This window comes from Cyanistes caeruleus, chromosome 7 (assembly GCF_971803275.1).
Source record: "Cyanistes caeruleus chromosome 7, bCyaCae1.hap1.1, whole genome shotgun sequence".
Taxonomy (NCBI): domain Eukaryota; kingdom Metazoa; phylum Chordata; class Aves; order Passeriformes; family Paridae; genus Cyanistes; species Cyanistes caeruleus.
The window spans coordinates 16,867,072-16,884,541 of NC_141707.1; the positions used below are offsets into that span (position 1 = coordinate 16,867,072).

General features: G+C 43.6%; 1 protein-coding gene across 3 annotated transcripts in view; it reads left to right on the forward strand.

The window, feature by feature from the left end:
• LOC111932437 (uncharacterized) overlaps window positions 1–17,470 on the forward strand; it is a 111,479-nt gene that overhangs the window by 22,614 nt on the left and 71,395 nt on the right. The gene's annotated exons all lie outside the window — the stretch shown is intronic.

Here is a 17,470-nt window from a genome sequence, read left to right on the forward strand (position 1 = left end):
GTGCTCCCTACAACCTTTGTCTTTCTCATATTCCTAGACAGTCACATCATAGCAACCCTTAAAGATATTAACTTGAATGTGTGAATGGAGCTTGCTCTCCTGGTTATTTAAGTTGAGCACTGATTAGTGCCTGCTATAAAGCCTCTGAGTGCAGTGAGCATTCAACTTAAGTGCCTCATCACAGCTCTAGCTGGTTCCTCCCACTATCATACCTGAAAACCCAGCTAGGAAGTCCTACATTTCAAAATTCAAATCCATCCTCCAAAAGAATTCTTTATATTTTGGCCACAGGGGTAACATACTACAACATATGATAGTGATCAGTTTTGTTTGCCTGTGTACTAGGGATGAAGGGGTAAATCAAGGAAGTTTGCAAATGTATTCCTAGCGGAGAAAGAAATTATGAAAAAAGGCTGAAAAATCAGTAGGAGAGGATGGGCTTGTGGGTAGCACACCCCTTGGGGAATTCCTCTTTTTGATATCAGTGAGATTATCTCTGGTACATACAAAGAAAACAAATGTGTTGGATGGGGTCCAATAAAAACCAAAATCTAAGCAAAATAGGAAGAAATGTTTTGAATTTTACAATTTTGAAGAAATGTTGAAGGAAAAGAGAATTTTTTAGAAAATGCATGTACCTATTTTCATAAAACTTTTTTTAAGTCCTTAAAAACATATTCCATTTTTAAATCATTAGCCCTTTTGAAAAAAAAAAAAAAGACCCAGCAGTGTCTTACATATTGTCAAAGTCTATTTTTAACTTTTTCTGTCTAGAACCAAAAATGGGTGAAATGAGATAAAGATGCTCTTTTTCAGCAAGAGCAACTGCAGTTAAGCAAAGTTTTCTTGAGAAAGTTTCACTTCCTAAGGTTTTATGCTATGTTTGCTCATTTAAATGGCCATTGTATTAACCCACTTTTTCTGAGTTTCAAATGTCAGCAACTAACTGATGCCTTTTAGAAAAAGCAGAAGAAAGCAGACTGCCTGGTTCTCATTAATCCAAGAACCTAAGCACATCAACAAATTTTGCTGCCACAGCCTTGTTATTGGTGTTCCTGCAATACTAAGTGCCTCGTGTATCAGCCTGTGCTGGGTTATTGCCAGGGGTCAAGATTCAGTGAAAATACAGGGTATCTCTGTACTAAGAGCTTTGGGCTACAGGGGTTAAGCAGGACTCTGTCTCCCTTCATTACCATTCCTTCAGCTACCAAACTACAGCATTGTCCATTCCTGCCTTGAAGGGGTTTAACTAAAATGTTCTGTAAGAGCACTTTTCTTGCTGCACTTTTAATACTGCATCCTGACACAGAGTAATTTCATTTGCAAGCCATTTAATGGTAGATTGTGTAGTAAGTCATAATGTACTGAGCTGGCAAATGCAGGCTCTGGAGAGGATGCAGCTATCATTACTTTCTGTGACTTGGCAGTGACTGATTAGTGTTTTGTTAAAGTCCCTGGGCCTCTGAGGATCTGGAGATACATGGAGCTGCAAGCTCTGGAGTCTTGAGAAATTTGGATTTGCCTGATATACTGTCAAGCCTTGGAATGGGGTTTTTGTTTTTGAAATAAACTTCTGCAGCCAACAGTTTAGGACAGGAGATAGTAATAAACTTCAGGAGCTTGGCCAGTACAATTGTGATCTTTATTAACAAGGAAAAAAATCAGAATTTCAAATAAAATATTTATCAATTTTTTTTTTCAAATTAAATTATTTTATTTTTCTTTCAAAGCATCATTTTCCTTCCAAAAACCCTCTGTTTTTAAATATTCAACAATATTTAAATAGTCACCATTCAAATCAGTCTTAATTGTTTTATGATTAAATGTCTGTTTTGAAGCCTCCAAATTATTACTTGTTTTACTCTATTAAAAAAAAAATCCATTTTTTTTCTTTCAGTCTGACTGAAATGAGTCCTCTTGACTTTCCAAATATGCCAATGAAACAAAAAAATAATTATTCATTGAGTTCCAATGAACACTTCATAAAACATCTGTATTATGCAAAATAATCACCTTCTGGGAAATAGTTATAGATCATTTTATGGTACAAGCTTGAAACATGACTCAGTGACTCTCCACTTGCACATTATAACCCTTCTCAGTCATCTGATTATTTAGACTTTTACCTTGACTATCGTTTTGAGCTCATTTCTACTCATCCTTATACTACCATCAATCTTCTGTAGTTTTCTTTTGCTTACAAAAAAATACTCTTTATCTTTTGAGATATCAAATGCTGCCATCCTGTGAGGCAAATGCATCTGAGAGGACAGAAATGGTTACATGACTTGGGTCATGAAGTTCCTTGTAAGACCTGCTGCCACTCTGATGGTGTCAGCAGAAAGGATGAGGAGCAGCCACCTGTCCCTGGGGCACCCATGGCACCCCAGGTAGCACCAATACAGGGATGGCAGGGACAGCAGGGAGGCCTGCCAGATGATGTTGCTCAGGATCTCTAGCAGTGCAGGAATTCTTTTTGACAAAGGATGGAGGGATTCTCTTCACAGAGATCTGTCCTTGAAGGTGAACCCCTAGGGAAAACAAACATCAAGAAACACAACAGAACTGAGACAAACAAGGTCAAACTGAGGGACCAGAGGCAGAGCAGGGAAAAGAAGAAGCTTTGACTTCCCCCTCCTTTTGCAGCCACCCCGATCTCTTAATTTCCCTCCTCCCTGTGCTCTGCCACTGCCAACGCTGCCACCAGTGAGCATAGTGGGAAGCAAGGGCTGCCAGCTTCCTCTTTACTGTCAATCAACACTCTCCTGAAGTGAATTACAGTCTGTCCCTCCCCAACAGCCTCTCTGAAGGAGGACCTTGGCCTCATTCACCCTCATGCTGCCAGGCTTGTCAGCTGATCTTGAAGAGGAACACGCCTGTTTTTACTTTAGTACTGCTGCTAGCAACTTGCACTAGAAATGTTCTCTTTCTTGCACTTCTCTCTCATGCATTGGACCAGTGGGGCCTCAGAGTGGTATCCCAGGTGCCCCAGCTGTGCACAGGTCCTTCCCTTTGCACTAAAATGGACAGCAGCCACCTTCCTGCTCTTTATATGGTAATCCATTGGCTCTGCACTTTCAGGGGTTAACTGCATTTTTAGTTAACCTGCATTTGCTGTTACTTGGATTCACTCAAGTGCCTACAATTTCTCCTCAGTTACCCAGTTCAATAGCAAATGTCATGAAGGCCACATCTAGCTTGTACACTCCTTGCTGTTTAAATGTCTACCCTAATTGTCCATGTAATTGTTGGAATTTCTTCCCCTTGATGGGTAGAAGTTTTTTACAGGAGTGAGTGCTTACAGCAACCAATCATTTAGCAGGAAAGAGAAGGCAGATGATAAGGTATTTTGTTATCAGGGATAGATTGGTTCTTCAATTCCAGTGCCACCAAGACCTCCAATTCTTAAAGATCAGGCAGAAGCAGAGCTTAGCTGATGGCACCTTATCCTCTGAGTTGCTTGTGCTCATTTCAGGGGCATTGTGAAGCCCAGACAAGCAACATGTCTTAGTGGCAAATCATGTTTCATGTGACTTGATTTCTGGTGAAGACATGACAAAATGTTTGTCCTTGTACTCTCGAAACTGCAGGCAGCTCTAATTTGCATGGGCAATTGTCAACCTTCAAGAGAAAATTCTCCTGTCAAGGAGCAAGCAACGCTGTTTTGCATCCAACAGGGCCACTTCTGCTGTTACACTTGTGGGCACACATGCAGTGCAGGCACTGTGTGCTGCTTTTGAGCTGCCAAAAGATTCCTCTTGTGACAGCCTCTTACACAAGGCAGCACTAAGCCTTCCCTGCAAAGGGAGAACTTGGCCTGCAGTTGGGTGTGTGCTACTGCCAGGTCTCAGCCCTTATCTCTTAAGCTAAAGTAGCTATCACCCTCCCACCTCTTCATTTCCCTCAGGCAAGCCCAAACAGCCACCTTTTAATTTATTAAACTCATGGGATTTTACTGTATAAATTATTGTGATCCAAGTGAGAAGACACTGCACAGTGCCTGAATTGTCTCATCACACAGACAAGGAAGGGTCCCTGTCCTGTGGGTGTGATTTCACCAACAGCCTGACCCCATGGAAGAGCAACTTCTACCAGAATGGTCAGGATCATTCCCTGCCCCCACCAAATCCCCAACTGAGTAGGCCAGTGCTTCTCTCTCCCTTGTTGTGGCACTAGCCCTTGTGCAGCTGTGTAAGCTAAATCCTTTCTTTGTTCCAGTTCATGCCACTGCCAAATTAATCCCAGTGCCACCACAACAGAGTGGTGTTGCAGCTGGAGGCCAGAGAAGCAGTCTAGTGCTGCCTTTCCTTGATGATGCTGATTGAGATCAGGTAAAGCAGACCATGAAAACTTGTCCTAAAATACTGCCTATATAAAAACACTCCTGACAGGCAGGATAGTACTGGAGAATTCCTCAAGGCTTTCTCCTCAACCAGGTACACTTTGTTAGTGTTTAAATCTTTCCAAGTCTTGACTCTCCAACACAGTGTATATAGTACATCTAATACACAGTGAAGATAATTAAATCCTAAACATGTATTCTATGATACCGCTTGACACACAGGTGTGATATGGCTCACACTTGTGAGCAGTGTCACCTCAGGGAATAAATGGATGGAATGAATCTTTGAAATTGAAATTTATTTCTGCACAGTTGCATAGTGGGGCACTTAAGGTCTATTCAGCTTTGACCTTAAAGGTCCTCTAAGCAATGACTGCTGTAGTAAATTTTTCTATAAAAATGGTATTTTTGCTCTGATAGAAAGAGCTGAAGGAGGGGCTGTGAAAAATATCAGAAATATTTAATTTGAACAGGGGAATGTCTTCAGAAACACACAGATTGCTACAGAGACAGACATCAAGTGAATGCGATGTGGTTAAAGGAGGGCTGAGCTCTCTCTCCAAAGGGTAAGGCAAATCTGGGCATGTTGAGAACTTCAACAGGGAGGTCAGGGGAAAAGAGTTCTGGGTGCCCAAAATTTCACTCTAGTTGTCTTTGTTTATAAGGTAAATTATGTTGGATCAGCCATAGCCACAGGAATGATGGAGATGTAAAGAACTCTGCTGCTTGTCCCTGTGAATAGCAGATGCTGCTTTGGGTGTTTGCCACAAGATACTTGCTTCTGGAATGGGCTCTGGGCTCCAGGAATACTCTGTCTGTCCCCACACCATCCTCCAGCAGCCATGCCCAAGTGCTGTAAGGTATTTAAACTCAAAGATCAAGTGTCAGTTACCAGCTGATGGTTCTGGCAGGGGGACAGCCAGTCCTTACCTGAGGGCAGCCAGCAAATGCCCTCACCAAAGGACTCACACTTGTGGAGTGAGGATGTTCCAGTACCAGCCCCAGCCAGACAAGCAATTTGGATGCAGCCACCAGCTTTGGAGGCTGAGAGGTTTTCACAGGAGTGTCCTTGGGCCCATTTGATTTGCTAACAGACACAGAGCAAGATTTAGCCCCAGGGAAATGGTGAGAAGGGAACTTTTCTTGCAAGCTTTCTGAACCGATGTTCCTGTAACTCTGTGGGTTGGAACCCTGAGGCTTTTTAAGGAACTCACAAGGTTCTTTCCTTCTAGGAAAAACATACCTTTTACATTAAAGAGGGGGCCTCAAATCTTAAAAGCATTGTTAGTTTTTCCCCTAAAATACACCCACACCTTCAAGAAGCATTTGGACAACGCTCTCAGGCACATGGTATGATGTGTGAGGTTGTCCAGTACAGGGCCAGGAGTTGGACTTTGACGATCCTTGTGGATCCCTTCCAGCTCAGGACATACTATGATTCTATGACATTTGTCCTTCACATTTATGGTGTTATCATCCTCACATTAGGACCAGGTTTGTAATCTTGTATCTAGTCCTTGTAAGTGGGGGTCCAACAAGAAACAACAGCTGCTGACCACTGTAGCTTGACAGCCCCAAAGAAAAAGGAAGGTAAAAAAGATTGGGAATGAATCTCAGCCTAATTTCTCTAAATTCAGCATCCCGCCAAAATATTTAAGCATAGCCCATTGGTAAAAACTCTGGTGTAAATGGGTAATGAAAAAAATAAATTAGAAGTAAAAGAATGAGCTGAATGTGCAATAATGTCCTTATCAGGCCCCCTTGATAGATGAACAGGGCAATATATATCTTTGGCCTTTCCCCTTTGGCAAGAGTGGTATGTGTTATCAAGCAGTATGTTCTTAGAAAAGCCTCTGCCATACCTTCCTGAAGAATTCATTTCCCGCAAGCCTCCCCCTTTTCAGTTTGAGAGCTGTGGGTTTGTACAAAGCCTCACTGTAAAATAGGTCTACCACAGCCAAATGTCACTTGACATGCAACATTCTCAGAACCAGCAATAGCATGCCCTTGGCAGGAATGATGAAATATCGAGGGTGACTATGAAATGCCAAGTCTTTCCTTTCGTATCCTCCTCAGCACCAGTGGTCTCTGTTTTAGTGTGGAGTGGCTGTGTGGCTGGATGCCCCTCTCAGGTGTCCTCCAGAAGGGAATGTCCTCCCTGGTTTTTTTGCTCAGTGTTGCTCACAGCTGTGCTGGGCAGACCAGAGCTGAAAGCTTGGTGCTCTTCTGCAGGTCACAGACCATTTGCACCGGGGTCCAGTCACAGAGATTTGCATGGCCCCAGACAAGGCCCACAAGGCATATCATGGCAGATGCTGCATAAGATAGGGAAAAGGCACTATCAGTATCATGGAGGTCCAACCCAAAGCTTGTATAAATCCAATATGTCAAGTTTGTTTCTCACTGTGCAGTCAATATACCATTCCTCAGTCAGCAGGTGAGGCATGGAGAGTGTAGCATCCTGGCAGGTGTTCTGGGGGGAGCACCACACAGGAAAACAATAGTGGCTTTGTTCCTTAGCCAGTTTTGTGCAGAGCCTGACTCTCCTGCCAGGGAGCATTTCATCATTGCTCAGTCCTGGTGTCTTCATAATTTACGAGGCTGAAGGAGTATCACTGCATGAGGATATAAGGTGAAAAGCCTGAAGTTTATCATTAGTTTGAGAGTTGATGGGAAATGCAGGGAATATTTCTTGGTGTCCTAGGATGGAGTCATACTTTGTCTTGCAGAGTCTTAGACTGGGAAGTAGAAGTATAAACTTGGAGTAGTTGATTAGCTCAAGTAAAGCTTATTCCTGGGGCTTGTACTATTGGGCTTTTTTTATCAACTGAGACAAGTGAGCACTATAGAATGAACTGAGTTGTGAGAACTGTGGTCAGCCTTCTGGAGCCTCCAGTTACCTCATTTGGCCTTCATATAAAGAATAAGCAAACACACCCCTGACCTCTTTCTCTCCTCCCCACATCCTCTCATGTGGGAACTGTCCAAGCCAGCCCTGGGAGACCTCTGGTACTGAACACTGAATACCACTGCTTTCAAGAACATTTGTTACTTCCGGAAATGCATCAAATTCCTCTGGACCCTGGGGAAAGGCTGAATGGGATCTCAGCTGAAGAGGCACCGCCCTGCTCCTTTTCCCACATGGAGTTTACTTCAGCTCAGCTCACAAAGTGCCCATGTTGAACAGAGGACTGCAGCTCCTTGTGTGCAGCAGCCCATCAGAGTAGGTGGTTTTCCAAAAGGGACACACAGCTTTCCTTCCCGATACCTAACTTAGCCTTTCTTCCGCTTGCAGCAGAGCAGTTGGATGCATGAGGCGAGGCACATCCCAGAATCTGTGGGCTGCTGCTAGCTAGGCTCCCTGTGGGCCTGTAAAGGCAGGAGAATTTTGATCCACATGGATCAGCAGGTGGAGAAACACTCACTGCTCCTTGAGACACCATGGACTGGCCCCTTTCCTAACTGCTCTCCTGTACCCGAGTGAACCAATGTCAACGAGAAGAGAGCCAGAATGAGCCCTCGGTTCGCACCGGCGCTTTGCATACTCTGTGCAGAACAGCAGCTCGTGGCTTTCTGCAGAGGTCCCGGCGTGGGCAGAGCAGGAGGGGCCTGTAGGGGCTCGGGGCTGCGGGGCCGGGGCGAGAGGAGCAGCCGCAGCGGCGGCCGCGGGGGAGCGCTGGCGGCCGATGCCGGCGGGCGGTGCCAGCGCGGCGCGCAGGGACAGCGCGGCACCGGCCGGGGCTCCCCCCGCCCCGAGCGGCACCGGCGCTGGGCCGGGCACACGCCGGGACGGGACGGAGCCAAGTGTGCGAGCTCTGGGACAGCGCGTTCCTCAGCCTCTCGGCGCTGGCTGCCAGCGCAGCAAGGGAACAAGAGATGACAGCGTGAATGCAGCCTTCTGTAAATTGTGGATGCTGCTGAAGTCCACTGCTATTTCATCAGCACACCCACTGTAGACCTACAGCAAATAGGAGCGTACTTAATCCACTTTTTTTATTTATTTCTTTTTATTTAATATCCATGGCTCAAGAGCTCCTATGCAAGAATTAAGACTTTATCTTTTCCATTACCTTCCCTCCCTCCCCCCATGAACAGCAAGCAGCAGTAATGTGTTGTATGAGCACTACAAGTTTAAAGGCAAGAAAATGGTTTTCAGAATTTTTAAATATCATTTCAGTCATTAAAAGTCACTCTGCCTTTGTCATTCTGATTGGGAACGGCGATAAAGAACGACATTGGACCCTCAAGGGGGTTTCAACACGAGAATTCCTTAGTTTATTGCTTCAGCCCTGTCTTTTAGACAGATACGTGGAAAGTACAGAAAAGAAACTCTTATTGGTTAGCAAAGTGCTACATCACTATCATTGGTCAGGGGCACACTGCCCCCCTGACCCTCTCTTGCAAGAGGAAACAAGAGGACAGATAAACTTCACCTGGCAGTTGTTTTCTGTCTCTGAGGATTGTTTTGAAATCCTCCTTTGGATTCTCAGGCTAGCTTCTCAGGCAGGACTGAGAGGCCATGGGCCTGCATTTTCTGCAGCTCCCTGCAGCCTGTTCTAAAGCTAGCATCCATATGCCTTGCACACTTTTATCACTTACACTTAGTGAAGCAATTGAATTTCCAAGTGTTGGGCACATAGTGATCTATTTAATACTATAATTGTTGCCGTTTTATTCTGAAAGAAGTAAAGCCATGGGTGTGTATTACATTTCAGGATCATGTTCTGTATTATGTCACTTCCTCTGTTAGTGTTAGAATCTCCTTTTAATTCTTGATTCGTTTATTTCCTTCTGGGTTGCTTTATTTATCTCCTTCTAGCTCAAAGGCTGCCCATGTGTTCAAGGGGAAAAGCTGAATTTCCATGCAACCAAGTAAAAACTGAAAGAGCAAATAGAGCTGTTGCTTGTGACTTTCCCAGTGTGACACATAACTACTTCAGGCAACACCTCAGGCCCATTTGGGTGTTGTACCTCTCAGAGAGTGGCTGGGCTTGGATAAGCAGTGTACTGCCATCCCCCAAATGACCATGTAAGAGTTGCTGTACCACTGGTGTGGTTAGCTGAGCAGTCATAGTACAGACACATTTTGTGAGGCCACTTGCGCCAAGTACCTCTTTGGCAGCTGTCTGTTTCTGTCAAGCTCTGCACACTGTAAAGCCTTTTAATTCTTTTTCTCTTAGCAAGCACTCAAGCCCACAGTTTTTCTTCTTAAATTCCCATAACTGTGTCAAAGAATAAAGCAGTCTGCAGATGAAAAATTTCTATTCTAATCTGAATTTTCTGCATCATCTTGAGCAGTCTTGCTTGGAGAAGCAGCAAGCAGTTTTCTACCCACCTGTGAGGGAACACCTGCTCTGCTGCAGACAGATGTCAGCAGTGCTAGCTTGCTACTCCCTGCCCAGATCACTTTTCCTTTCCAGCTGATGTTCTGGACTAGGGTAATGATATTATTCTCTCAGGATTTTTGGCAGGGTACCCAGCTCAAACTGAAGATGAACAAAACAGAAGGTAGAGTAGAGCGCAAGAGGTGGGAAGGTTTTTTTCTGAGAACTGCCTCAGACAGGTTGCTAGCCAGTGCAAGTGTCTGCATTTAAGGTAGTTCTCCAGAACTCTTTCAAATCAGCAGAGAGAAATCTTCTGTTTGCTGATGTCAGATATTAGATGAGATGAACCCAGTTTCTTTAGGCTCTCTCATAGGCCATGAATGGACTCACTGTAGTGCCAAGTATAGATCTACATAAAATTACTAAAATGAATGAAATATAGTCATTTAAACATGTGGTCTGGCAACTTGAAGTCATGCTGATTTTGTGAATGAACAAAACAACTAGGAAGATGGGAAAATGTGTCTCTGCATTGCCCTGATAAGAAACGGAATCAACCTGATAGGAATGAAAGAATTGAGTTCAGAGAAGATCACAGAATCATGGAGTAGTTTAGGTTTGAAGGGACCTTTAAAGATCTCTAGTCCAACCCTCATGCAATGAGCAGGGAAATCTTCAACTAGAACAGGTTGCCCAGAGTTCTGTTCAACCTGACCTTGGATGTTTCCAGAGCTAGGACACCTCCACCCTCTCTGGACAGCTTCTTCCATGATTTCACCACCCTCATTGTCAAAAATTTGTTCCTTATATCTAGTCTAAATGGACCTTAATTTAGTTTTAAACCATTACCTCTTGTCCTATTGGATCAGACCCTCCTAAAATGCCTGTTCCCATCATTCTTGTAGGGCCCCTTTAAGTATTACAAGGCTGCAATAAGGCCTCCCTGGAGCCTGCACTTCTTCAGGCTGAACAACCCCAGCTCTCTCAGCCTGTCCTCAGAGGTGACATCCTTCAGATGTCCTCATCCTTCTGATCATTTTCATGGCCCTCCTCTAGATGCCCTTTTCTGTGTGGAGGACACAGTACTCCAGGTGTGGCCACATAAAAGTAAAGGAGAGGGGCAGAATCCCCACCCTCACTCTGCTGGCTTTGCTGCTTTGGATGCAACCCAGGACACGATTGGCTTTCGGGGCTGTGAGCACATGGTGCTGGCTCATGTCCAGCCTCTCATCTACACCCAAGTCCTTCTCAGCAAGGCTGCTCTGAGTCTGTCCATGCCCCAGCCTGGACTAACACCAGGAGCTGCCCTGACCCAGGTACAGCTCCTTGCACTTGGTCTTATTAAACCTTATGAGATTCCCATGGGCCCACTTCTCAAGCTTGTCCAGGTCCCTCTGGATGGCATCCCATCCATCAGGTGTGCCAACAGGACACTCAGCTTGGTGGTGTCTGCCAAGGTGCTCCCAATTGCACTGTTTGTTGTAACTGATGGAGATATACAACACGACAAGTCCCAGCGCAGACCTGAAGGACACCACTTGTCATGATGTCCATCTCTATTGAGCCATAGATCTCTGCCCTCGGGATACAACTGGCCAACCAATTCCTCATCCATTGATCAATTCGCCCATCAAATCCATCTCTCTCAATTTAGAGAGAAAGGTGCTGGGGGACTGTGCCTTACAGAACAGCCTTACAGAAGTTCAGATCAACAACACCTGTAGCTCTTCTCTTGTCCCCTGATGTAATCACTCCATCATAGAAGGACTCTAAGTTTTCTGGGTTGATCTGTTCCATGATTTTCCCATGCACTGAGGTGAGTTTGACAGCTCAGTAGTTCCCATGCTCCTCCTTTCTATGCTTCTTAAAAATGAGTGCAGTATTTCCCTTTTTGCAGTCACCTGGGACTTCACTTGACTGCCATATCTTTTAAAATATCACAGAGAATGGCTTGGCAACTACATCAGCTAGTTCCCTGGAGACTCTGGGATGCATCTGATCAGGTGCCATAGCTGGTCACAAATGTGATAATCTCTTACAGTGGAAGGCACTTGGCTCCCTCAGTCTACCTGCCATGCAATCAACCCACTCAAGAGATGTGGGAAGAGAGCTTTCCGGTGGTCACTGAGGTAAAAAAAGTTTTTGAGTACCTCAGCCTTCTCATCCATTGTTACCATAGTTTGCCAGGGGGCAGTGTGCACTTTCTTTGACATTCATGGAGATTTGGCATCAAATCAGGGCTGAACTATTTCTTAGACAAACTATTAATGAATGCAAAATGCCCAGGTGTAGAGGACAGTTATTACATTTATATTATTAAATTACTATAATGAAATTGAGAAACAAAAGAAATACATTATCTCCCATGAATTTTATGAAATACTCCTTCACTGAAGACCCTTTCCCTATTTTTATTTTTTTCCACATCAAATCTTCCAAATCTTCCACCAGGGTGTTACTTTATTGTGCGCCAGAGGAGGGAGATACTTATCCACAAACCTTCTGAGAAATACATTTACAGAAAATAAAAAACAAACAAGCAAGTCTTTCTGCACCACACTTTGTGTGAAGAGACTGTTAGGTCTCACACCTGTTAAATAGCTTAGTTAGGGATTAAACTAGTGCTAGCTACTGAAAATGTAGTGAGCTACACAGAGATCATCACTTCAGGTCTTCAGGTCTTCAGGTGCTGCAATGCATGAGTGTTAAGTGCTGAAATGCATGAGTGTTATCTGTGGAAATCAGAGCCCACTGAGTGTCATACACAAACGACAATCAATGCAGTTCTAAGAAGTCCATCTTTTTAATTGCTTTGCTGGCAGATGGATTCTGCACAGTCTCATTTTCTCACTGCAGGCTGCCTTTGTTTTTTCTCACTTTCTAATCAGATAATTCAGTATGGTTTGCAGACACATCACTCTGCAGAGACATATACAGCACTAAAAAGGTCTCACAGGGTTTTTTTCTGCAGTGTTGGAGTTGCTCCATTCTGGTGACTTAACCCTTCAAAACCTAAAACATCTCAATAGAAAAGGAAAAAGATTTTACATATGTGAGGGTTGCCATTTTGGTTTTGAGATAATGGAGCCATTTCTACTTTCTCTCCATTCTCCTTGTCTGAAAATCATAAAAGGCTTACGGTCAGCCTCTTCATTTAATGAGATGAAAGACTTCATGAAACACTCAAGCTTCAAGCTGTCTCCTGAAATACTTCTCCTGTACAAGCATCTGAAAAGTTTTTGAAAATTTATTTGCTTTATTCATCTAGGAAAAGATAAGATGACCTGATATTTTGACTCTTTCCAAGTGTATGGAGAAGTCAAAGGCTTTTAAAAGAACCCATGTCCTAAAAACTGAATGGATTATTTGGGTGATGTGCATTGTTCAGCCTTGTAGTGCCTACCATGGTCTCTATACATCCAGTGGCTCAGGAGTTCCTGATTTATTTAAGCTGCTTTCAGGTACTTGTCCCTGGAGAACAGAGATCATATATTGATTTGTGGGTTTGTTCCTTCAGAGTACCAGATCTCTTGAAGAACTTCTGTTTGTCCTTCTTTTTTCTTGTAACAGCAGAACGTTGTTCTGATCTGCCACTGTTCTTTGTGTCACCCTTCATAGCAAGACTTTACCTTCTCACGAGTCAGGCTGTTGCACAGTGGATGGCTAAATTTCTGAGGTTTTGAAGGAATGCTTCCTCTCATGATTGTCCTCTTTGTGCACAGGACTCGCCAAGCCACATCAAGAGGGCTCTGCTTCAGCAGCAGAGACCTCAAATTTGAGGGTAAAAGAATCATTACACAGCCTTTGTGTATTTTTGTATTAGTTCTTAAAAACAACCTATGTGTTGCCATACTATTTCCCTTGGGAATGGGATTCCTGCTATAATATAGAGATATCTCTGCCTATGATTGATGTCAGCAGTGAGATTCCATGTTTGCTAAAGAAATACCAGCACATGCTGACGTTGCAAAGAGAGCACAGTACTTGTGCTTTCATTCAGCAACACTGTAAGCAATTTCCCTGTTCTTTCAGTTCATGTTTGTGAGTGCAGCTGGAACCTGGAGGCCAGTGGGCTGGAGATGACAAATTTGTTTTGATCCAAGGAAGGCAGAGTTCTTTTGAAATCAGTCACTGGTGTTGAAATCTAAATGAAAATGACCCAATTGCCAAGGCTTCCTCAATGCAGAAGGGGGTTAATTAGGCATCCATCCTTCTGAGCAGTCCCTGCTTTGAGAGAATGAGTAACAACATGAGCTGGAGTCTACACTACATAATACCATTAGGTTTATTACTCTGCTTTTACAGCTCACAGTAAAGAGAACTGTTGCAATTAATGAATGAAGTGAATACAATGCTGCAGTCAAGGTCTGGGTGAGGCATAAAATACAGAGCCTAGTTCTGCCAGTCAGACACTGGCAGGAGAAAGCACCATAGTTTGTGAGGAAAGGAAAATGAGTGAAAAGAAATCTCTCCCTCACATGTATCTGAAAGCATCCTACCAAAACTCTCCAGAAATGATAGCTGGGAGAAGAGAGGAAGTTAATGAAGGCTCAGAGGAAGAAAAAGACCGTTCAACCAATTAGCCAGGAACTGAAAACACTCCTTTGCTGCAGCAGGGAGGTTATGAAAAGAAAAAAAAAGTTTCCAGTTCCAAATTTCATGCTCTTGCACCAGTGTAAATCCCAAACAGTCACTGCTGACTGTTCACTGTTTTGTAGCAGAGAAATGTAGATTGTGTTCCTCTTCTCAAGCATTAAACTGCTTGACTGAAAACAAAGCCAGCAAACCCCAAAAGGCAGTAACAATATATATTCCTCTCTTTTCATTCCGTTTTCACTGGTTATACACCCAACTTAAAAGCAAACAGCTACACATGCCAATCACATCACAATTCCTTACATTTTCTTGTATTCAAGAAAATTCACACTCAATTAGCTGTCATCTGTTCTGCCTTTATCCTCTAAACTCTTCAGGACATGAAATATCACTTTTCAGCTTGCACAGCATGGAAAAAAAATAGATTTTTGATAATTACTGTAATATAAACACATATTTGTGATCACAGTGATTGCAATTGCATAAAATGAAAATCATAAATATTATTTCTCAAAGCTCTTGATAAAGGCCCTGAGATGATTGTTAGCTAATGATAGAAGCATATTGCTTTCAGGGCAAGATAGGCCATCATAAAGGCTTAATATCTTTCACTGGAGCAGCAAAGGCTTGTTGGAAACCGGACACCATTGCCAGATGGAGCACAAGTCTGTGTGTTACTGTTCTGTTGCAAAAAGCCTCATGAGTTCTGGGTCCCCCAGGACAAGGCAAGAGACTTCATATGATCTAGTTTGCAAGAGGAGTGATTGTTACATTCAGAAAGCAAGTTTCTTCAGGCATGGGTTTTTTTAGATTAGAAAGGGACACACTTTGCCAATCAGAGAGCAGGGCAAGCAGCAGTCACTGAGCAGCATGGACAGTTTGTGCAAGGAAATGCTAGGGAAATAGAAAAACATGTTGGCATAACTCTAAAAGAAACATTATATTCTCATAGAGCTGGTTATATGTGTAAATGTTTACCCCCTCTCAACCATGTACAGATGTTTCCTATAGGATAAAGCATTTTCAATATGTTCTAATGGTGGGAGTGGGGGTGTGGGGCAGAAGGGGTGTAAGGTGTGCCTAAAGCTTTTGTCCTTTGAAAAGTGCTCATTTGTCTTCTGGATTGTGTTCATATGCTTGACCTGCACTCTGTTCTTCCTCCTTGTTTTTCCCCCAGTACCGCAAAGTTGCAAATATGTTATGAGTCAAGCATCTGCAAAGCTCTCTCTCGGTGGAACTATTTCATAGCAATGCTGTACTTGAATTCAGTGTGAGGAGATCACCTGTGGCTTCTGTGCTGTGCTGTGCAGTGAGAGAGATCACTTAGAGAGCTCTCTGTTGATATTGTTTTCTTGGCTTCCCTTTGATGTTGACACATGCAGCCATATAAATAAGTGATAAAGTGAAAAATAAGCTTCGGAAAGACCACAGCTCTGACGGCCAGATGTGTTCCAAGTGGTAAATAAGAGATATGTCAGAAAGAAAGTGAAATGTGTGGAAGGAAGAAAATAAGAACATTAATGTGTTTCTGTACCAAACCCCTGCAACTTTGCAGGTTTGCTTTTATACCTTCCCCTCCATGGTTCTTAGTGCTGACATTTACTGAAGAAGGGAATGAGGATCTGATATAACATCTTCTGAAGTTATTACTGTCATTTGTACTACAGTATGAGGACCTTGACCAAGACTTGAAGTCCCAGGCACTGTACAAAAATGTAGTCACCAGCAAAAATAGCCCAAGGAGCTTGCAGTCACAATAACGAAGATATAGAAAGTGCCAGTAGAAGCTCAGAGGCAGTGCTGGCCACAAAGCTCACTTATCCACTTCTCTCTGTCGTCTTTACATCACACTGCTTCTGCCAAGTCCTTCTGATGACCTCTTAGCACAGGTGATCTTGGTCAGCAAGTGTGTAGGGACCTCAGCTACCCAGAGCTACAGGGCGTCTGCAGGAAAAGATGAAGGAATAGACTTCAGTCATTATTCTTGCTGTACAGTAATTTGATTGCAATCTGTGCAAGAATAAATTGCCGACTAATTTATCCTTTGTATGCAGAGCAAGTTCCACAGTTTGAAGAGGGAATGTATGCCAAGGATGCTTGTCAATACCCTGGCAATCCTCTTGAGGAATAAAAACTGTGAGTCAGTCTGAAGCTCCTGCTCCCAAGTCAGATTCATCACCTTCGTTTGCCTTCTTGCTGTGTAATGTGGTGTATTCCCAGTCTTGCCTGAAGAGCAGTGGGATGGATGACCTTCACAAGGGTCAGCCTGGTGGCACAGACAAATTCTGACAGAGATCTTTTGACTTTCGTTTGCCTTCAATTTGCCATACTCTATTATCACAGTGTACGGCCATACTGCTTTACTACTTTACTCCCACAGCAGCAGACACTCTTTTTTACATGGAAACATGTTTTCCAGCCCTATCATCTGATAACCAAAGGGTGTCATCCTCTGTCCATAGTGCTAGGGACAACTTGAGTTATGGAAAGCCGATGAGAGATGGTCAACTCTGTGACCATAGGAAAACTCATTACAAAAAAAATCCCAATCCTGAAGCTTTACAAGTGATGAAATAATTAGCACCTCTAGTTCCTGTGGAGCAGTGAGTCCCCCACAAGATGCACTTGTACCCATGGTGGGTGCAGTGGGTGGAGTTTACAAGCAGTGTGAGAAACGTTGCAGTTGTACTTTCTGTCCTCAACAACTGCTGAGTTTTGTACATGTGCATAAGCACCACACCTCTGCTTCCTCCTTCACTTTCTTTTTCCATTTCTCATCTCCTCAAGCAAGGACTGGTGTGTCACTCCTGCATGTGTCACATGTATATTCACAACTCCAGTATCTAGTCCAACCTAGTGCCAGCCCAAGTGCTTTCCAGATGATAACCTAGCAGAGATGAAACATGGAGAGGCCAGGCAGGATGAGCCAGCTGGCTTCAGCTGGGAGAGGAGGGACTTTAGAGTGCAAGCCAGTGTCACTGTGATGATGAGTCACCCAGGTACGCACAGTAGCTACAGTGGCGGCCCTTCCAACAGCCACAACATCCTTTGCACTGTCTCTTGTTTCCTGTTGTCAGCACAAAACCTTTACTTTAGCAAGTAAAACCCTTTGTTTCTCTGTATTTTCCCACTGTCTTGGATCCTTTAGAATTTTCCCGTGTCTTTGCAATCTATACACATATGAAATGCTAAACTTGGAGAGATTAGA